Source organism: Molothrus ater, chromosome 3 (assembly GCF_012460135.2).
Source record: "Molothrus ater isolate BHLD 08-10-18 breed brown headed cowbird chromosome 3, BPBGC_Mater_1.1, whole genome shotgun sequence".
NCBI lineage: Eukaryota > Metazoa > Chordata > Aves > Passeriformes > Icteridae > Molothrus > Molothrus ater.
Window position 1 is genome coordinate 92,912,231 of NC_050480.2, and position 23,977 is coordinate 92,936,207.

The window sequence follows — 23,977 nt, forward strand, 5'->3', positions numbered from 1 at the left end:
CTATTTGGGAAATATTCATTCACAGAGCCAAGTGCTCCTGCTTTCACTAGTAGAGGACAGCAGTAATATATATGCATAGCTGTACTCAGAATTGCTGGCATTCAGCTGCTGCCATCAGCATCAGCAGATAAGTGGTTTTTTTCTTTAAGCTGATAATTTTTACATTTGAAGGACAGAAGTGACAAAAATCAGGACTGTATTTATAGAATGGGAAAGAAAACCAAAAATGTGGCCACTAATAGTGTGCAAACAATGTTATATTGCTCTAGATATAGCAGCCTCAAATGAATAGGCACCATTTACGTTTTAAATTGGAGAAAACAGGCAATGGGATAATTTTTTTGTGAGGAAAGGTGATAAGAGGAGGAAAACCAGATAAAAAACCCTCAGTAGTTGATTTTGAAACAAATATAAGGGTACACGGAAGTTGGGATTATAAATGGTAAGAGGAAGAGTGTCAAGTCCAGTTTGTTATGTAAGAAATGAGAAATAATGATAACAAGATAAAAGCCTGTAAGGAACCACCATAATTTCTAATTCTGGATTGTGCAAATTGTGGGATTTACTGATTAAGACTAATAGTATTTTTAAATTTATCATTTATTTTCATATGAATGTACCCCTAAAATATTGCCTTTCCCATAACTTTAGAAGCTGTTGTTCTCTACGTGGTCTTGTGACCAAAAATGACAATCAACATGCACTTGAAAATATGGACAGAGGCACAGGAACAGTGATGGCAAACCCTCATTTCAGGAATTTCACCCACAAACTTTCTCCACTTGGCTTGAGAAAAGATGTGCTTCACTGCAGTGGCCTACAGGGTGACAAACAGGTCTGCACAGAGGGGAGAGAGGCCCAGAGCAGCCCCCTTCTTTCCTCCTTCTCCATACTCTTTCCAGAAGCACCTGGCTGGTGTGGTCCTTGAAACTTTCATTCTTCAGAAAAGGACCCTATATTTTCTTCCACCTATTAATCTATTCACCATGCTTTTAAAATCTATGATGAAACACAAAAAATAGATGGATATGGCCTTTTTTTCACATCCTATAGAAAATTAATCTATTCCAGCTCTGTCAGATGGACATAAAAATACAGGAAAAAGAAACAGCAGTGATGAGAGTTGAAAATGTGACATTCTGGGAGACAAGACACAGCAGCCATCCTGGCTCTCTGCTGGTCCTGGCACTTGCTGCAGCTGACTGGACAGTTGGATAAGTAGGAGATTTGGGAAATGTCATGTAAGCTTTTTCCCTAATAAGCATAAAAGGTGTCTTTACGTTTCTCTCAAAGGTTACATTTGATGAGCTAAAATACCCTTCAAACACAGAGCAGTAGCTATTTCTCAGCTCTTATTTCCTCCCAACTTTCATATGTCTTTTGAGAATAGAGTATTATATTTTTTCAAGAACAGTAGAAACTTTGCAGTGAAAAAATGCCATTTAGACAATCACATCTTTATGCCCAGAACATAGCCTGTGTCCTTTCTTTCAACTTGCAGTACATTTGTTCAGAAGCTCATCTTACTGTCTTTTCAAAGTGAATACCTCTATTTCAGTGAGTCACTGTCAGTTTATTTCATGTCTCCTCTGATGTATATGAAAAATTGATTAGTTTACTTTAGACTGTGCATTAGATTAATAGATTTCAATTCTTACTTGGAATTTCATACTGTAAAACTGAATTTTCTCTTAGTAATATATTCTCCTGTAACATGTTTGATCAACTTCTAGGACAGAGTATGAACATCCACTTGAAGCTACTTAACCTTCACAGCGCTGGGAAGAAAACTAAGGCCAAGTTTGCCTATATAATAAAATATTTTACTCTCTGAAGTCAACTATTAGTAGATGAGGGAAAGTCTGTGAATGTTTTCTATTCAGATGTCAGTACAGTGTGTGCTCAGGCAGCCAAGAAGGCCAGTGGCACCTGGCCTGGATCAGCAATGGTGTGGCCAGCAGGAGCAGGACCAGGCTGTCCCTGTGTGCTCAGCACTGGTGAGTAGCTCCAAGGGCTGTGTCCAATTCTGTTCCCCTCTGCTCAGGAAAGATGTTGAGTGGCAGGAGCCAGTCCAGAGCAGGGCAGTGGAGGTGTGAAGGGTCTGGAGCACCAGTCCTGTGAGGAGCAGCTGAGGGAGCTGGGGTTGTGTAGCCTGGAGAACAGGAAGCTCTGCTAAGGGCTGCGTTAAGGGGTGACCTTATCATGCTCTATTGCTGCCTGTGTTAAGGCTCTGTTAAGGGGTGACCTTGTCATGCTCTATAAGTGCCTGAAAGGAGGCAGTAGCCAGGTGGGGGTTGGTCTCTTCTGCCATGTCTCAAGTTCAAAGGACAAGAGGAAATGGGCTTAAGTTGTGCCAGGGGAGGTTTAGATCAGAGGTTAGAAATTTCTTTTCAATGAAAGAGTGGTGAGGCATTGGAATAAGTTACCCAGGGAAGTGGTGGATTCACTGTCTCTGGACATGTTCAAGAGATGTCTGATGTGGCACTTGGGCATATGATTAAGAGTTGATTACAGTGATGCCAGGTTCATAGATGGACTAGATGATCTTGAAGGTGTCTTCCAGCTTTGATGATTCTGTGTTATGGTGTTTTTAAGAAAGTCCAATTTTTCTTCATTGGCTATGAATGGATAACAATGCCTATATAGAGATATCAGAGTGGAAAAAAATCTAGATTAGGCAGATAGATCTTGTCTTGTGCCTAAATATGTGAGAGCAAGTTTTACCTGTTTTGGTAATCTCAGAAGCATTTAGGATCACTTGTGGCCTTTCGCTACAGAAAGATATTTATAAGAAAGACAGACTTTTCACCAAATCCAGTACTGATAGAACAAGGGACAACAGTTTTAAACTCAAGGAGGGTGGGTTTAAATTGGATATAAGGAAGAATTTTGTTTTACATTGAAGGTGGTCAGACACTGTAACAGGTTGCCTAGAGAATTTGTGGATGCTCCATGCCTGGAAATGTTCAATGCCAGGTTGAATGGGGGTCTCTGGGCAACCTTAACTAGTGGAAGATTCTCTGCCCATGTCAGGGGGTTAGACTAAAGGATCTTCAAAGGCCCTTTTCAACCCAAACCATTCTATAGTTCTGTGGTCTTGTGGTTGCTTCCCTTTCTCCTGTAAGCCTGTCTAGATCCCTAGGAAGGCCTCTGTTGGAAGGGATAAGGTGATTTGGTCACACAGTGTTTCCAGAAACAGACCTTCCTCCAGCTGGATATCTTGGAAGGTCACTGCCTCCACACCACCCTCTGCTAGGAAACACCTACAGGATTATGTGACTCTGCTGCTTCTTCTGAAGCCTGGCCACAGGCAAGATTAGTGGGGTTTGTGAGAGGGAGGCCAGCAGCAAACTAGATGAGGCCTAGAACCCAGTGGGGAGCAGAAACAGGTTTTTGGGACGGTGTCTGACCCCATGCTCCCATCTGAGCAGTCTTACTCATCTGCACAAGCCATAGTCCCTCTTGCTTCCAGTGATCCCAGCTGTGCTGAAGTGACATTTCCCAGGCAGCTGCAGCCACCTCTGCCCAGCCACGGTGTCCAGCTGTGGTGGGAACCAAAGCAGTTCCCAGAGCTTCCATGCTGGAGTTCAGATGCCAACATTACTTGTGGGTGCCTACATTCAGATGCCCACACTACTTGTAGGTGTCTATGCTTGTTTCTGGCCTTTAGAGCATTGTTGACCCTAGAGACAGCACACCCAAGGCAGGTAAAGAGCACAGCTGAGGAAGGAAAGGCTAAAGTTTTCAGGCAGGAGTCTGAAAACCTTAGAGGCTTTAGAGATTTCTGGCTGTTATCTAAGGGAAAAAATAAAAGGAGAAGGAGATATACCAGATATACCAATAGTCCCCATACAGAATATGAGTACAATTAGAAAAATCTGGAAACACAGTATGTGGTTAAATAAATGAGGTATCTGTCATTGGGAGGACCCTTCTCTGTTTTAAGTAGTTAGTAGTAAAAGTTGTGTATGAGGAGTAGGAATGCTAATGCTAGCTATTCATCCATGCGCTTTTCAATTTATGGCAGATTGTTATAGTTCTAGACACAAATTATTAATAAATCTATTTCAGTAGGTAAATTTTTCATATATATTCATCTTTGAGCTTTTAATAGTTCAGCAAATGAAATCTGAAACATCTCTCTGAGGTATATTTAATATTATTCCATATATGAGGCACAGAATAAATTTAATATAATTGTCAAATACTTTATAAAGTTGCAAAATGATTTATTGGAGGCACAAGCAGTTATATGGAAGATCTTCCGCAGAAAATAAAATTAAGAAGTGTTAATGAAATAGGCATTTAAAATTGGAGTCGTAGTGTATAATTTATTCCATTATTGAGGTATTAAATTACTTTTGTGCAATAAACCAGGATAAAGGTAAAGTAAATGATTATGAGGATGACAAGCATGGAAAGCAAATTAGTAAGCATTGTTACAGTGTGGAATCAAATGGATACAAATGTAGCTGTATAGTTAAAATTACAAAATTTGCACTGAATTGCCATATATAAAACACTCATCAAAGAGCAAGGTTACATCTGGTGGTGTAAGCATTTTTGAGTTTTAAACATTTTCCTGCCACAAACCACAATAAAAATAACATCTGAACACTTTCATGAAAATAATCTAGTTTTTTATTACAAATAATTTCAATAAGAATTCTGTTTCTATATTTTAATTTCTGTTGCTTTAGATTAATGTTTGACTCTCTTTTGAATCAAGAGAGACTCCTCAGCTAAATTGTATTGTATTAGCATGCTGAAAAATGACAATCATTTTTTAACTGCTAATTCATTTAAATGAAGTCAATATACCGTATCTGAAAAAATCCTGAACAGAACTGCTTAAAACTTTGCTCAAAGCAAAGACATGTGATCTTAAGAATACTGAGAAACAATCTTTCAGTTGCAATCTTGCAACTGCAATCTTTCCTACTGGTTCAGCCTACCAGTCTGCTGAGTTAGGCTACTGCTCTCTCTTAACTAAAAGCTAAGGGTGAGAAAATACAAGAGCCATTGGCATGAAAATTTGATGCACGTTCAAAGTGCTAAATTGGTAAGATTGAGGAATAATACAGTATTCTACAGGAGTTAGGAGATGGAGCAGTAAATAATTCTCTGCCTGCACTATAGAAAATTGACTAGCAGTTTTGGAGACCAGAGGGGGTGTTGAGAAGGAAGGGGATGCTGGAGTGGTTTGGGCTTTTCAGTCTCTCAGTGCCAGAGCAAGAGCCCCTTCACAGTGCCTTCATCATTCTCACTGATTCTTCTGAGTGGATTCAAGTGAGCAGGGTTTTGAGACTTTCTAAGTTTTCCATCCCAGAGGATTTCAGAGCCAAACCCTTGAGACCATGGCTGACATCTTGCCAGTACAGCTGAGGCAGAGAACACAACCTCTGAGGGGAAAAAAAACCCTGAAAAGGGAGAGTAAATTAAAACACCCAGTAGAAACCAAGAGATAGATAATGATAATAATAATAATAATAAAAGGAAAGACTTATTCAGGAAAAGGAATAAGGAGCAGACATGATTATGACAGAAGCTTTAAAAAGAGGGTGAGTAAAAAGAGGCAGAAAAGACAAATGGGAGTGACTAGAGATGAATTAAAATAAATTAGAACCTAATTAGTCAAAGTTCTTAGTCATGTCTTAAATCTTTTTGGAGACAAAGAAGTATTTAAATGGTAAAAAAGAAAAAAAATCCCCTACCTTTCCATTCTAAGAACTTTCTCTACAAAGAAACAAAGTAAAAGACTTTAGAAAAGTGGAAGATGACAGAAGAGAAAGGAACCAAAAGAAGGAAGGGAAACTGAAGGAAAAAAGGCAAAATGCACCCAACTTTATATCAGAGGCATTCAATATAATTTATTCATATTAATTTCAACCTGTGATTTAGGGGTTGTCAGGAGGTGACTTACTACAAGCAAGGCCTCTCACTGCCAGGGGATTTGCTGCCAAATCCACATCCTCAAGCAAAACTGTGCTGTCAAGGCTATATTTTAGTTGAAAAAAAATTACATTACATTCCTTTCACAGTGCAAAACGGAACTAGCACAGACTCAAGAGATTGTCAAAGTAGACTTTTCTTGTTTTGTTTGCAAATTATCCTGAAACAAATGCTCTAAAACTTAAGTTGCTCCACTTAATATTGTCATGGAAAGTATATTTCAAAGTTTGGTATTTCTGACTGAAAATATTTGTAGCTGCATTTCCATGCAATATATTTATTGGATTTTCAGTACAAATATATAATTATCTTTCAATTATTGCCAGATAAAACTATCTTACAATACAACATTTCTGAAGCAACCTGAAAGTGAAATAAGTAAAACTAAAATTTATAGAATTTCACAGGAAAACAAGTGGCATGGGGAAATCTATGCCAACATATTTTATTGGAAATTTAGTTCAATTAAAAATGACCATGATACAAAATGAAGCAAAATGATAATCAACTTTCTTAAAGTATCTGAACCCAACACAATTCTACTGCTCTTTAAAATGCAGAAGTCAGGGGCTTCTTCGCACATATTAACAGAGGAGGGGAATGTTTCAGAGACATTTGTTTTTGACATCAGACATCTCCTCAAATGACTCAGGTTTCCCTTAATGATCAAGAGTATGAAATAAACTCTTCAGCAGAATATTTTTAGTTTCACAGCAAGCTGGTGGGATTTTTTTTTGTGGGTAGAAGACTGTACTGGTCAGATGTACTGAGGATATTACCAATGTAGGACTGGATGCATTCTGGAGAAGAGCCACAAGTGCAGTCTACACCTTGAAGAAGAATTTTTTCTCATATCACTGAGGGAGAACAGCTGGATGGTCACTTTAGCTGGCTGGTGAAAGGCACATGGTAACCAGTGGCTGGAAACATCAGTCAGACAGAACTTGAATTAAAAATAAAGAACAGCTGTAACAAGATCAGACAGTGAGAGCAAACTCCCAAAAGAGAAGTACTGAGTTGTTTGGATATCTGTGTGTCTGCAAAGGCTCATAGAAATCAGAGTGGCTTTAAGTGGTTTAAGTGGCTAAATGTTCTTGGATTTGGTGTGTGGATATCTGGGTGAAATGTAATGTCTTCTGAGATACAGAAGGTCAGACTTCATTATCCTGTAATTTTCGAACTTTATCTTCAGAAGCACAGAAATAATTTAAAATGCTTAAGTATCATGGTTATGTAGAGGGGACTGGAACAAAACCTGCTGCTCAGCTTTTGTTAAAAAAACCAGTAATTTTATTACATGTTTATATTGCTTTGAAATATGTATGTGAATATTTAGGATGCTACAGAGAACAAGGATCCGAGATTCCAAGAAATTTATTGCATTTCTGCACTTAAGAGATGGAAGCACATTTGTCAGTTTTCATTTGCTTGGGAAGATTCTCAGGTATTTGAGAATTTTCTGAGTGTGAGCACTGTTTGAAAGACTGATGGCACAATACAGGGAGTTCTGCATTCCTGTACATACTTTCTACCTAGAATCATGGAAGTGTTTAGGTTGGAAAACATCTCTAAGATCAAGTCCAATCCTCAACCCAGAACTGATAAGTCCACTACAAAACCATGTTCCTAAGTGCCACATCTTTTAAATACCCCCAGGGCGGTCACTCCACCACTTCCCTGGGCACCCTAGTCCAGTGCTTGATGACATTTTCCATGAAAAAAAATTTCCTAATGTCCAATGCAATACTCCCCTAGTGCAACTTGAAGATGTTTTGTGTTCTGGTTCTTGTTACTTGGGAGAAATGACTGACCCCTTTCTCACTACACTCTCCTTTCAAGTAGTATTATTCTCCCCTAGCAGGCCTTAAATGTAAAAACTTTGCTAAAAGTAGAAAGTTAGGATGGCTGAAAGTGATCTTGAAACACTTTATGTGAAAGTGAGGCTTTCCTTTTTTAACTTCCTCTGTTAATATTTGACTTATCTCAATAAAATAGTTGCCTTCTGAGTGATCACTGCCTATTATTTTTGAAACTGCAAAGTACATTATAATAATGCAATTACCCCGGAAAATGCATTTTCACTCACTCAAATGAAATATATTTTTATAAACCCCATATTCAAGATCTGTGCTATTTGAACCTTACTGTTTTTTTCCTAAAATCACCACCCACATTTTTTCATGTTTACCAGAATGCTTTTAGCAACAAAATGCTGTACTGTGCTTCTAAAATTGCTCAAATTTGTTCAACCACCTCTGTTTTATGGTAATAAATTAGAATGTATCTTTCAAAAGGAAAAGAGAAACACCCATCACTCTGTACTTTAAAATATGAGACATAAAAATCTCAACTGCAACACATATTTTTATTAAAATCAGGTGGAAATTTTCCATGGTGGGCAAGTAGGTTCCTAATGAGTTTGGGTATCAAGGTTTTGATTGTGTACTTGAAATTAGAATAGGAAAAAAGCAAGTCCTTTCTTCTGTTCTTAGCAGATGCTTTATCATTGGATTGATAGGTTCAGATGGCTGACCAAGCCACTGATTGCAGCAGTGCTGAACTGGTATTTAATGGTAATAATAAATGACGAATCAAAAAAGGCAATGCTGAAATTTGGTGCAACTCACAGAAAAGTTTATCAAGCTAGTGAATTTTATTCAGCTCCTTTAGTGCAAGGGAGCTGTCGGCATTGATTATTTATGTATCCTTCATAACACCAGTTAGCAAGAAAGTGAAGTAAAGAAATCCTCATAGACCAGACAGGACTGAGCATATGTTTGATTTTATTATAATGTCCCTCTTTCTTTTGCTTCTCTTTCTCTTGTCCCTTTTTAGATTTTCTTAGGGATCTCCTTTCCTCTTGCAAACTTCTTCACAGGGAAGAACCTGTGGAGTTTTACTTCTGACTGCCTGCACTTTAATTTTGGGAGATTCTGTGGGAAGCTGCTCTCTCTTCATTTTCAACCACCATTCCAATGTTTTCCATAGAGTATTCCCTTACGAGACCAAATCATGATATCCATGGTTTTTACTTTGAATGAAATTAGAGACAAAAAGGGCTCAGCAGAGAGCAGGCAAATTGCTGGCTCACTGTGGGCTCTGGGACTTGCAGGACAATCTTCAGTGTAACATGCTGGCTTGAGGTAATGCATTTCTTGAAAACAGCCATTGAACTACCTGCAACAGTAGGACAATACTTTCAATAGGATGTTTTGCAGTAATTCATGTTAGCACCAGCTGTGTTATCTAACTGAGGGACTGCCTTCTCTCTGGTGAGGTCTGATGGTCTCTCCTCCAAAGCATTGCACCTTTATTTGAATATAAAAAATATGGTGCTCCGTGGCAGCTTCTTTTCCAAAAGTTTCAGCAAAGACTTATTCTGTAACCTACATTTGAATTGCTTGTGGATTAGAGGCTGGTTAATGTATTCTCTTCTGAGCTTGTTTTTGTGTTTTTGAGGAGATCAGTGTCCTACCTTACCTAATGGCAAAGCCATCGGTTGTCTTGTCCAAGCAAATCACACCGTTGCTAAAATCTATAATACATATGGAATGATGACTTCACGTGAAAGGCCACATTCACATTTGAGTGAAATGTCAGTAGAGGGCAGATGACATGACTTAAAATATTATGCCTGCCTGCTCTGAAAATCTGATCTTCTAAGGGAAGGTTTCTACCCTTTGAGAGCAGAATTCACACAGGTCTTTGCAGCATGATTAATGTTGAGTTGCAGCACAATTATCACTTGCCAGTTACTTTCTCAGAGGTCCATTTTTCACATGAGATGCTAAGTTTGAAATGTGTGGCCACCTTTTCACTTGGTAAGATTTTATGGCTTATGAGATAACTGCTCAAAGGCAGTGGCTGAGGTCCAGGGAGAACTTTCTTCATGGTAGAAGAAAAGTTGGTTGTAATCAACCAGCCACTTGTGTAGGAGACACAAATCATTTCAGTTCATCTTATGATTTGAGGATTTGCAAGTGTCTGGCTTCTCTGAACCAGGTGGTAAGCAAATGATAAATCTTAACCTTCAGATCATGGATAAGGGCCTAGTGAGTAAATTTATTGCCTTTACTTAGATTTCAGATTTTTTTTTCCCAAGGAGCTCTGTATTTACTCATTATTTCCCACCAGCAACAAAAGATCATTGGTTGAGACAGAGGGTAGGGCTAGATGCATTTTTTTTAAATTGATTTTTGGATTTTTTCTTCATTAAAGAAAGGATTTTTTTGTTTTTGTTTGGCTTTGTTTTTATCTTTGTCTTGTTTTTTTCTTGTGTCAGGGATGTAATATTTGGGAAATGCTTTTTGTTTGTAAAGACTTTGCATGTCCTGGGAAGCTATTTGAACAAATGGAGACTCTAGGACTGAGAAACCTGAGTTTCTCAAATTGTTGTTATAAAACACTGAGTGCTATGGAGCACAATATCTCTGGTGTCTCACTTCCTGAAACAATTAGGATACTCCAGTGGGATAAGAGAATGCCATATTTTTCCTACTGGAGGAATTTTGTTCTCTTCTGACTCAAAAATAAGAAACAGCCTTGCATGTTATTTTCCTACACTGTTTGACTTTAGTGCATGATAAAGTATTTATGAACCATTTACTTGTCCAGGAAATTTCTATTTCTCCCTTTAGTATTTAAGGCATTTCTTAAAGAAGTAATATTTATCTTCCATAACTTACATATATATTTATGCATTTCTAATTTGAGATTTCCTACTGCAGATAAGAATTACAATATTTCCACCTACATGAGATTACAAAGGAAAAACCAGATTTTTAAATATTTGGGATTTTCTTGGCTTTCATTTTATCATTATTTCTCTCCTTGCCAGTCAATTCACTGCTACCTTGTTTGGAAGCCCTGGCTCCCATTTCTCATGGTCTATCCACTTCCTTGCAAACATAGGATCATTATAGGAGTTTTCTTCATTTGGAAGAATTCTCTAAATAATGTAAGGACTGAGAGTTCTACCTGAACAAACAAGTAAAACTTGATCTCCAAGATGATACAACCAACAAACCAAATAAAAAAGCATTAGAAGTTATGTTACAACACGTACTCAAACCTGTTATTTACTTTGGGATATGGCAACCATAACAATGTTTTCAAGGCTGATTTTGAAAGGTTGCTTTCTCAAGAGACACTAAAGTAAAATCACATCTGGAATTCAAAAGAAGTTCCAATCTTGCTATAAGAAAATATTTGCAACCTTTTTCCTCATGACTTTAAAACCTATTTCTATGTTTAATAAATTTCAAAACCATTTCATAGTTCCCAGCACTGACACTAATAGATCATCACAAACTTGTGCCAAATGTATGGACACAAGCAATTGCAGGAACACAAATTTCATGGTGTGCGTTTTAGCTTACATTCAACAGTTGCCAATTTCTGCTCTTGTCTGAGGGATTTCTACAATAAACCATTTCCACCATAAAAAAGCACTTGAACTGACAAGATAAATTTTTTAAAATGGAGGAAAAATGTGTTTAATTTTGTGTTACCTAGCTCCATATTACCATCATATATTTAAAAAACAATAAATTCTCAGTTCCTCAGAAATTAATATGGTTTTTAAATATTAAAGTTCATCATAGAACTAGATATTCTTGGATGTTTAAAATTTTTCACTTAGTTTAAGTCTTGTGTTTTAACAGAAAAGTTTAAAACTCAAATATGGTAATTGAATTAACCAGCAGGAGACTTTCTCAAAATTTCTTTTTTTTAAAGACATGCAGCTCTATGATAGGAATAGCTTATTTTCCCACAGGACAGTAGCCACAGGTTTATATATAATGAAAACTGGATTAAAGTTTTGGATAAAGTAAATATGAAGTATTGCTGTAGGGAGAATGATTAATTTAGTTAATCTATGGAAAGAGCTAGTGAATCAACTACAGCACAGTCATTTCAATTGGCAAGGAATTTATCTTTTTCAAGGACTTTTCTTCATGGAAATAATTAATCATGAAAATTAATAATAAAAATGGGGTTTTTTGTGAGTAATTTCAGAACATACCTTCTAAGGGTAATAATTTGTAAGTCTTGTTTTGAATAATAAGGAGCATATGAATTGAGCATTTTCTCCATTTAATGAGCCAGTGCCATTATTACTAGACATACAAAAAAAGGTACTTTGAAAATATATTTCAGAATATTCATGTATAAAATGACTATTTGCTTCTATTATTTGGTATCTCAGATTTCTACACAAACAAATATTTGAATTAAAATTTATAATGGAACTTGGCCTGTGGCTATTTGCAAGCCTTTAGAAGGTTCCGGAACAAGAAGACAAATAACTTGAGCACAACAAAGAAACAGCCAGAAATACTTAAGCTGATAATAGAGAGAAAAGCTATTATGAAAAGGTGACCTATTTTCGTATTTAGATCAACTGCAACATTGGCCTCAGCATCCATGAACTGGCACAAAAGCTGCCAACCTCTCTGGCATGTTCTGAAGACCTGGGCAGTGAAAACTGCAATTCCAGAAGACTTTGTGTGCAGAAATGTCTGTCAAATATGCAGCCCAGTGTGCTGGATGTGCACAAGACATCTTTTTTCACATGCCTTCAGAGGGGTCCACTTCATGCTGCAGACATGGTACAGCTTCTTTCACACCATTGTTTCACCAGGAAGGCACCAGCCAAGGCCTGGCTATAAGCTTTGCAGACAGGTTTGTCCACAAGTGTCCCTCCCTTTAAACAGTGAGACAGAAAACAGTGTGCGACATCTGTTGCACGCCTGGTAAACCTGGTTTTTGTCATATTTGTCCTGTGGTTATAAAAGAAACCATGAATAAATCCTGAAATAAGAAAGAAAGACATTTTGTGTAGTGAAATTAAATTTAATTTCCCATGCAACCCCCAAAAAACATTGGAAGGTGAAAATTACACTGCACACTTTTCCAATTCCCTGTTCCTTAAAAGGATGGCAAACTACTTTGGGATACAGGGCAACCCATCACATAAAAATAGTCCTATATGGCATCTTACAAAGGCTAGAAATGACTCACATAAATAATCCAGGGGAGGGAGAGGATAATCCATGTCACCTGATTTTAGCTATTTAAAAACTTCCAGTCTAGAATTGCCATTTAGTTTGGTCATAAAGACTGTTAGACAATTTAAAGGAGTTAAACATTTACTTTTGATGGTTAGAGTTAGGTACAACTAATTATAACCTAAATTATTGTATATTTGATGTTTTTCAGATATATTGTGGACAGAAAAAATAGATCCAGTAAGCCATTAGTAATAAATTCTGATAATTGCACAACAGTAGATATTAGCGACTGTTTTAATGATCTAAAAATGCCAGCAGTTGAGAGTCAAAATGCCTGGGTCTATACCTTGGCACTGCTTAATTTGCTTTCCTCAGTGAGGAAAATATCTCATTAGCCAAATATTTCTGCCTGAGCAAACTGTGTCACAAATGGATGAGCTGTGTTATGGTACCAGAAGGCACAGAGAAGGCAGACACTGAACAAAGCAGAGTGCCTGATTCCAGGACAATAGTTACAAGCATCACCCAAAGCAAGCACTGGCTTGTCAAAGAAAAGCCCTGATCCACAGCTGCACACCCCTCAGCATGTACGTAAACTTGTCAATTCACTGTGCTCAGGTCCTTGCATTTCTTCCCTAGTGACCAAAGCCACACACTGATCAAAAATACATCTTAAGATATGCTAATTTACCAGCTGAAGCAAAATATTCTGTAGAAACAGATGTAATATACTATAGTTAAAAGCCATGTCCATCTTAGTCCTGTACTCCCCTTAACCTGCTGGGAGACCTGGGTAGATTTGGCTTCACCAGAATACTCAGAGAAGTGCTGGGGGTCACCCTCATCTGGGCAGAACAAAACTCCCTCTAAATGAAGCTGTGCTCCATGGTTTTGAATATAAGGCTGTAAAATAAAAAAACATTAACTGGTGATACAGAAGCCAACAGATATATCATTGTCTGAACAACTTCCTAGAGTTGGCTGAGTAGTACTTTGTTTCTGAGCCATTCTTCCTCCCTCTTCCTCCAGGCACCTGCCAAGCTACCAACACATTCATGCAAATTATATCTAAGTTTCAAAAATATGTATTTAAAACTAAACAGAGCAAAGGCATGTGCAATCATTCCCACAGGTAGTTTTCTTAATATAGTTCTAGGTGCAATTTTGGCATGGGATAGATGCTGCTCAGCCAGATAATACCCGGGAGAACATCTGAGTTTTTAAGCACTGGGGAACATTATGCTGCTCTGAGAGGTGCAGCCTCAGCTTTGGAGGACAAGAGAGTTTTGTTGTATAGATCTGATCCCTGCTATAGCAGTAACTGTTAAATTCTATGTTATACAAACCACTTACCACACTTAGGAGCATCATTAAAATAGCTAATTAGAGCTTGTACGCAGACTATAAAGGGTGCCATGAAAATTAGAGGGCATCTACAAAACCTGTTGTTATCTTTGTGGTTATTACACACAGCAACATTTTAATGGTTTGTTTGACAGATATTGTATAGTTTAAGGTCAGAAGGGACCATTAGATCATCTAAACTGACCTGCATTTTACAAGCAATTAAATTTCACACAGATACACTATATGAGCTTCATCAGCTTGAATTAAAGTAAAACATTTCAGTCTTCCTCAGACTACAATGTGTACTACAGACAAGTGAGAGCAGAGTCTCCAGCCTGAAATAGCAGGACCTAATATATTCAGATGATCTTAGAAAGCATACCCCATGCTGCAAGGGAAATGCTTAGTCATACTGAACTTCAGGAAAGGATCCAAATCTGGAATTCAGTTTGAACTTGAGCTAAAACATACAATGTGAAGTATACTGGCTGTCATAATTTGATGGAGATGTCCTTAAGTGTATTTTAGATATAGCTGTTGTTCTTTTGTTCTAAATTGAGTAGTAAATAAAAAAGCATTAGAAGTTATGTTACAACATGTACTCAAAAAATATTATAATTTATCTACTGGCTTCTTGCTTGAAAATGCAATTTACAATACCTAAATTTTATTAAGAAGCAGGATTTATTCTGTCCTATTCTGGCCTTAAAAAGCAAATTTCACTGTTACAGATCCTCACAACTCTCATGACTCTGGGACAAAGTCAAAGCTCTGACATTATGTTACTTTATCTGATAAGACACCTCTTGGCAAACTCAAGTCAGAGAAATGTGACCTGAACCTATCACCTTGCTTCCATGAAGAACTGGATATGAGACTGGGACTTATGGTACCACGTTCTCCCTTCTGCTTTCCTATATGATTTTTTCCTTCCCTATCTATATAAATATTAGATCCCGATGTTTCCAGGTGTGGGGGGGCCTGGCTTCTTCTGGCCCTCGCTGCTGGACCAAAGGCAGCAGCTGTGGTGTTTTCACCCCAGAGATACCTTTGGCCGGCTGGGTGCTGCAGCTGGGCACTCAGAACAAATCCAGGCAAAGTAGGAACTCAGTTTACCTTTGGTGGAAAAGGTTCAGGCGACAGTGAAGAGAAAAGGAGCGGGTTCTGTCATAGAGCCTTAGTCCAGAGTTTTATTGCAGCATGGTAGATCTCTGAATGCGGTAACAGCTCACAGACAGACACCCAGGCCGCATGGTCTCCTGTCCTTTTAAGCCCCGGGGACAGGGGGAGGGGAGGGACAGGTGAGGGCCAACCAGGTGGGACGAGGGGAAGGCTCCAGGGAGATAGACACTTGGATAGGCCAATGAGCCTAGACCTGAGGAGCATCTGCCAACCACACGATGCCCTGCTGGAATGTTAAGATTGATGGACAGCTCTTAGGCAGGAGGACAAAAGGGGGAGGGGGAAAGGTTGGTGCACCTGAGGGGGTTGGGATAGGTGAAACAGGAAACCACACTGCAACACCTATCTATCTTTTAGCTAGTCCAAGCTTCAACATTTTCAACATAGCCATGAGCTATGCATGATCAGAAATGCTAATAAAACGCTGGCCTAGCCTGATTTGGGCATGTCAGCTTTTGTGTCAGGTTCTGAGGCTGCTGATAAGATGATGCTGTGCCCAGACCTTTCTGCAGCAATGAGCTAATCCACACAATGGCAAATATGCAGATTTTGCTGTGCTGCTATTTCTTTCCTTCACTCCCTTCTCCTCTCCCTCCCTTCCGTATTCTTTCCTTCCCTTCTCCTTCCTATTTTTTTGTATTTTTTTCATCTTACTGGAAACAGACCTGATTTTGAAATAGTAGCAATTTCCACAGAACATCCAAATTACTAAAGTTTCCCTGGATATGGGATGGCTAAAGATAATTTCAGCCTACAAGAGATTGTCACTCAACAGCTTTCTGTCCTTATAGAGAAAGGGAAAAGGTGTTTAAAATACAGTTAAAAAATTTATTTCATAATTTACATTTTAAATGCTTTAACTCTGCTATTTTCCTTTGTATTAAAAAAAAGACAAGAAAAGGTTTGTAGAGACTAAAGGGTTGTTGTCCCCATTAGACAAATCATGCTGAACTTGCAGCTCAACACTGCTCTGTTTACAGTTGCATGGTGACAGAATAATTTGCACACCTATCTCTCTGCAGTCATGTAACCCATCAAAACCTGTGCTGCATCTCACGTTTTCTTGATCTGCTAGGATGAGCAAAGACTTTTGTGCCCTTTGACTCTTCCTCCACTTCTGAGAAACCACAGTGCCAACATAATAAAGGGCTGCTTTAATCTCTACAAGTTTGTGGCTGGGAGATGGAAAGAGTCAGGAGCCAGAAGGAAGACTGAGCTCTGGAGTATCCATATGCAGACTGCTCCTCCTATGACCTTGAACAGTGACACTGCTGAGAGATGCCCTCTGTTCCTGGCTGGAAGCATCTGATATGGAAACAACAGCCACTGCCACTTCCATTTCACAAGAACTGAGAGGTGAGAAAGGTAATTTACAGGAGATTTTTTTTCCTTTCCTCCTCTTTAGCTCAAGAGTCTCATGATTCTGTCAAACAGCCTGGCTGTGGGCCTGCATCTTACAAGGATGCAGACCTAGACCAGCTCCTGGAACAACACTTGTCTTTAAGTGAGACACTGGAGACCAGCAAGATTTGAAGTATTTGCATAATGTCCTTCCACTATAAATCAAGTAAAATTACTATGCATTATATGAAACAATTCAGAACATAAATAGGGAAAATAAATGTAACTGCTAGACTAAAATCCCTGAAGGAAATTCCAGCCATTTGCCCTACGCCCTGGTTACTCTCCAGGAGTGTGTGACCAATATCCCCTCTCTGGTAAGCTCTCCAGTACTTTTTAGTCTCATGATCCTTCTTGAAGCATCAACCATACTCAACTTTCCTAGAGCAGGGTTTGGTCAACACTGAGGACTTTTTGGAAATCCCAAAGTCCCGCATTTAGGACACTGAGAATTTATAAAAATTATTTCTCACTAAGCAAAAGCATTTAGTCGAGAAAGAGTCACTGATGTGGGCCGAGAAAAATGAAACACAGAGGACATTACATGGCTGTCAGAGCAGACTGCTTCCATGAGTCAGTCTAATAACCTGCCCCCACATCTGTAGCTCTTTCAGATTTATTTGCTTTATTCTTACAGGCTCTCAACAAACAATTCATTTTTTAATGAATTTCTAGTGTAAAAATACCAATGGCCCCTTTATCATGATGAAGAGAGGGAAAGGTAAAAATGAGATTTGAAGTCCTTTTGTTTTTCTGAGGGAAAACATTTCTGTCTTTCACAGAAATATGATACACAATGATGTAAAAATATATTCTTACTATCTATCACTGGATGTAATATATATTATATATGATGTTTTACTGAAAAAAAATTTACTTTATGTCTTACTTTAAAAATGGATAACTTTTTTTATATTAAGAGAGCATCAATTAAGGACATAAATATTTAGCAGATATTTTTGTAAAGGCCCAGGAATCCTGTGATTCTGGTGGATTTCCTGCTCAGGCAAAACCAAATGTGGAGGGTTACTTAGATGTAACTTTCAGGGAAAGCTGCAGGACAATGTAAACTTTTTATGTTTCTTTGGATAAAGCTCTAGGCTGAATTAATGTTGAAACACAGAAGTCCATCAGAACCATGGCAGTCTAGTATGTGTCTGCATGGTATTTTTTGAGTAGGTAGAATCCCTGCTGGTTTGAGCAATCTTGAGGAGTCCAGCAGATGTGTCCTGTGAAAGGCTAATGAGAGGAAGATGTGTGAAACTTGATTTATTACTAGATAACCAAACAGGATATCAGGCCTCTTAATCTAAGCACCATTTTATTAGATGCTAAAAATAACTCCTCAGAAGTTAATCTCTTACAACTTTAAGGGCTGGAAGTAGCTATGTATTTTAGAAAAGCACAGGATTTTCTCTCCTTTGGTGTTCAAGGCATGCACCCCACTTGTATCACTCATTATTATATGGCCATGAGATACCACCTGATTTCCTGATAGTCTTTTGGTATTCCTGATGGTCACTCTACAAAGCAGCTTTTGCAGCAGCCACAACTCCATCAAACAAAGTTTTGTGTTTATTCCTTGTTCAGAGTTGCTAACACTCCTAACTACCATTAAGAATTCTCATATTGTTACATAATGAGTCAAGCTATAAGTGGTCTATGAAAATAATATGAACTAATACATGAGACCCAAGAGTGTTTGCCCAAGAATTCTGAGGGATCCTGTGTGTGCAACTGCCAAGTAACCATGACCTGCTAATAGTTTAAGTCATCCAAGGTGCCTGAGAAATGTCAGTTATCAAACATGACACCCAAATTGTGGTGAGATACAGGTAACAACAGTAAGTTTGACTACTATATTGAGCAAACTCCTGCAAACTATGATAAAGATTAGGATTAAGACATGTGTTCATGAAAATGATACAATGGGGAAAAAGAGTATTTTCCTGCAACAGTCATGCCTCACGTCTGTAATTCTATTTAAAAGTCAGTGAACAGATTGATAAGGGTGAACTGTTTGATATATTGTGCATGGCATTTCCAAAAGTGTTTGAGTAGGTCTGTTACAAAACACAGAAAATAAGCTTCCATAGTATAAGTAGAAAGTTCCATGTGTGGATTGATGAAAACATAGAGTAGACTACATAGGAATGGTAAGACATTTTACAATGGAGGTAGGATGACTTTGCTGGTCAGCTGTCTTTAGTGATCTGGAAAGGGAGTGGTCAGGGAGGTTTTCTGATCTTAGAGAACTCCTATAATAGAGTGCTGCAGGATCTTCTCTCAGTACAGGCTGTGGGGGTGAACTGAGATCTGGTGCTGTTCAGTGTTGATGAACACAAATTAGTGACAATGGCAGAAACAATCCCTGCTATACCAACACACAGCAGAGAGCTGAAAGGAAATTATTATCACTCAGCAAGTCACCACTACAGACAGTATTGCAAAAACTGTTTGGATGAACTTGTTATTCAATGTCAGTCAAAAAAAAATGCAATTATAGAATCAGATTGGAGAACAAATAAAAAAATTATCATTGCAGTAGCAGCCAAAGTAAAAATCCATAACTCCTTCTACTGCTTGAATATTGGATTCATCTGTCATCATTCTTCATAAGAAAGTTTTAGAACTAGAAAAATCTTCATAGAAGTACAGGCTCATGAAGGACAGATGTGTCTCATTCCTTTGTCAGAGAAGATTAGATAGGTTTAGAATTCTTGAGCTTGTAAAAAAAAGACACTGAATGAAGGAGGTATGACAGAAAAGAATAAAATCAAACAAGTATGAAAAGGGTTGAATACAGAGCAATGCTGTCACATGCTCACAGTCTGGGCTGGCTGACAGCACACAAGCTAGGTTTATATGGAAGACTGACAGACAAGTTAGCATGCTTTTAGAATAACATGATAAATCCCATTTAAGATGATAAATGCATTTTGTGTCCCCTATCATTTTTTGCAGGCAGCAGACTTACTCCAGGACTGCATTATGGTGTCTGTACTTATAATTCCTCTGCCTATTCCTGCAGCCTCCCTTCCCTGCTCTATGTAGCAATGCAACAACTTTGAAACTTGAGTGTCTTCAATTCCCTTAAGCTGCAGAGATCATTTAACTCAGGCTTCTCATTTACTGGGTAAGTCTTAGCAACTCCCAGAACTCCCAGGTTTCCAACAGAAGTGGTCCTCTACGAGTTGTGAGGGCTTGACCCAGCACCCTCCAGGACTGAGACAGAGAGCCACCTTGTGTCCATAGCCATGTTGTTGTAGGTGTGGAGTAAACACTCAGAGCAGAGGGTGCAAAAAAGCAGAGCTCTGAAGAATATGTAAAGAAAAAAAAAGCATACTTGAAGCTTTAGGCATTTATAGGGTTATGCAAATACTATTCACATTTGACAAAAAACATCTAAGGTAATTCTGTATCTTTTTACTTGGATTTAATAATTTGCTTTGTCTTGTGACTTCTTACATTTCAAATATTTAGAAAGCAATAATGCTAGAAGCTTATTTTTTTCTTTCCATTGCATATTGCTCCTTTTCTTTTTTTCCTGGGCACAACCCAGTCTTCCTTACAGTAAATACTAAGTACAGCCAGTTCCTTTGCCAGCAGAATCACTGCTTTCAGGAGGAGCTCTGTCACTGCTTCTTTGTTCCTTCCTCTTATTCCTCAGAAGGTTGGGGAAAAGCCATTTGGAGCACAGTTCACACTGTAGTGGGGGTCTCAATAAAGCAAAGAGAATGCAGTGCCTCTCTATTAAGTGCCTGTATCTTTGGAAGACGTTGCCTTGAGCAGAAGATAAGCCAGTCACCATGTGCTTATTTCCATACAAACATCTGTTATGCAGAGAAATTGCTGGCCTTCAAACCCTGGTTTTCTACCATCCTTTTCATTGCTGAATTGGCCAGCTGTAAAAGATTGAGTTGTTAAATATTTGATGTTAATTCATACTTTGCCACAGAATAATGTTAGAACTGAAAACAAGTTAAAAATATATGCCCTACAGACACCGGGTGCACATCATCTGTCTGAGGGTAAGCAGAGAAATCTTTATTAGATGAATTTTGAGCAGCAGGACAGGACATGCAGATCTGTACAATGACATTCACATATCAGTAACCTTTACTTGCATGGAAACCATCTGTTATGGTTTTGAGGGCAGTTTTGGCATTTCCCATAGCCTGGTGAATGTGAAGGAGCCTCTTCTGGCATGTGGCATCCGAGGAATCTGCAGGAGGAGCAGACTTGCAGAGAGACTTGCACAGTTCGAGGGAAGGCTGGCCCATGATGGGATCCTGGGGACATGAATAAACATTTCTGCTCTTCTCTGGATCACCATGTCCTGGAAACTCAGGTCTTTCTCCTGGGTTTCCTGAAATCACTCTTATCTGACCTTAAAGGAACAGGGAAGGGCACAAAAACATTACTATATTTAAAACTAGATGATTGCAGTCTTGCTTCTAGGTGACTTACAGACAGCACACTGTCTAACTATCTGTCAGGGCATTTTAAACAGTTCCCCAGAGCTGAAATACAGTCATTGACAAGTCCTGTCCTCAGGCTTGTTAACAAAATCATGGGAATTTATTTGAGGTGAAATCTTAATTTCCCAAATTCAGATGTATTCTCCTGTTAAGGTACCTTTGGCAGCAGTGTCAGCTTAAGAACTTCTGCCCATGTCTGCTCACACTTGTTCCCCCACAGCAGCATGATATCCCTAACAAGCATTATTGCTTTTAAGATTGGGCCAAACCAGTAAAAAAATCTAATTGCCTAAAACCCAAGAAATACTCAGGTGGAAAAGGCAAGAATTAGGCCAGGGACAGAAAAAAACCCCCAATTCTTAAGCCAGTGTGGGTACCAGCACTACTGTTTCATAAACCTATGGTTTTGGGTAGCCCTTGAGTATAAAACCATAAATGGGACTTTGTAATCTTCTATCCTGAAAATGTAACTATAAAGCTGCTTCTGTGTCATGTGAAGTTTTGGTTGACTCAGATTCTTTTTAATCACATAACATTGGTTTTGCAATGTCCTACCAGGCAATGCCAGTCTTAATGCTTTGTCAGCAATACACAGATTATTTTCAATAGGCAAGGGTATCTCTTTTTGTCAGACAAACAGGAGATGCTAAACCATCCCACGTTTGTGCACATATGCTGTTGGAGTAAGACCCTTTTGAGAACTCTTTCTCTACTTGTATTGGGTTTGCATGGCCAAGCTTTGGTAGCAGGTGGCTACAGGGGTGGCTTCTGTGAGAAGCTGCTGGAAGTTTCCTGCATGTCCAGCAGAACCAATCCCTGGCAGTTCCAAAGATGGACATGACACTGGTCAAGGCTGGGCCAATTAGAAATGATGGTAAGGCCTCTGGATAACAGATTTAAGAAGAAAGGAAAAAAAGTTAATGCACATTTGTAATTGTGGCCAGAGAAGAGAGGAGTGGGAACATGTGAGAGGAGCAACTCTGCAGACCCCAGGGTCAGTGGAGAAGGAGGGGCAGGAGGTGCACCAGGTGCCAGAGCTGGGATTCCCCTGCAGCCCCTGGTGCAGCCCAGGGTGAGGCAGAGGCAGCTGTGCCCCTGCAGCCCATGGAGGGCCAAGGCGATGCAGAGATCCCCCTGCAGCCTATGGAGGGCCAAGGGGCTGCAGAGATCCCCCTGCAGCCCATGGAGGCCAAGGGGCTGCAGAGATCCCCCTAGAGCCCATGGAGGGCCATGGGGATGCAGAGATCCCCCTGGAGCCCATGGAGGGCCAAGGGGCTGCAGAGATCCCCCTGCAGCCCAGGGAGGGCCAAGGGGGTGCAGAGATCCCCCTGCAGCCCAGGGAGGGCCAAGGGGCTGCAGAGATCCCCCTGCAGCCTGGGGAGGGCCATGGGGATGCAAAGATCCCCTGGAGCCCATGGAGGGCCATGGGGATGCAGAGATCCCCCTGCAGCCCATGGAGGGCCATGGGGATGCAGAGATCCCCCTGCAGCCCAGGGAGGGCCATGGGGATGCAGAGATTCCCCTGCAGCCCAGGGAGGGCCATGGGGATGCAGAGATCCCCCTGCAGCCTGGGGAGAGGCCCCACACCAGAGCAGGTGGATGCCTGAGAGGAGGCTGTGACCCCATGGGAGGCCTGTGGAGAAAGCAGCACCCATGGGAGCAGCCTGTCCTGGAAGGACCACAGCCTGTGGAAGAGTGACCCACATTGGAGCAGTTTGCAGGAAGCTGTTGCCTGCGAGATGGATTCACATTTGAGAACTGGTGAACAACTGTCTCCCATGGGAGGGACCCCACAGAGGAGCAGGGGAATGACTCCTCTCCCTGAACAGTGAGGAAAACAACCTGTGGTGAACCAACCATAACCCCCATTCCCTGTCTCCCTGCACCACTGGGGGAGAAGGTTGAGCTGGGAAGGAGGGAGGGGTGAGGGGAAGTTGTTTTGATGGTTTTTTTTTTACTTCTTATTATCCTGCTCTGATTTTCTTAGTAATAAATTCCATTAATATCTCTAATTATCGTCTGTTTTACCAATGATGGCATTTGGTGGGTGATCTCTCCTGTTCCTTAACTCATGAACCCTTCATTATATTTTCTCTTCCCTGTCTAGCTATAAAATGGAGTGATAGAGAAGTTTTGGTGAGTGCCAGCCATCCAGCCAGCATCAAATCAATACACTACTCCAATGTACAAATGAATAAAATAAGTGAGAGCCACTACTAACTCCTGGTAAATCCAGTTTTTTTCACACATTATGAAAAACGAGCAGGCATAGTGGCACTTCTGTTTTGGTTAACCCTCCATCCTGGCTTCCTATCATTTTCAGTTCTGTTTTCTCCTCAGTGTTGTCCTTGTTTTAGGCAATATTAGGAGCAGCTGGGGAAGTTTCATTTCAATCACACAAGAAAGTACCTGATAGATTTTTTGAGACAGTAGATGATCCTTTGCTACTTGCCCAGCATCTTTTAAAATAACCTAAAGAGCTAACTAATAACCTAAAAAGCTTCTCCTTTACAAAGTCAAAATAATGTTCACATCTCTTGAAGAAATCCGCAATACAATTCTTGTCTGCTGAACTAAGAGCTAACATCAGCGTTTTTAAAA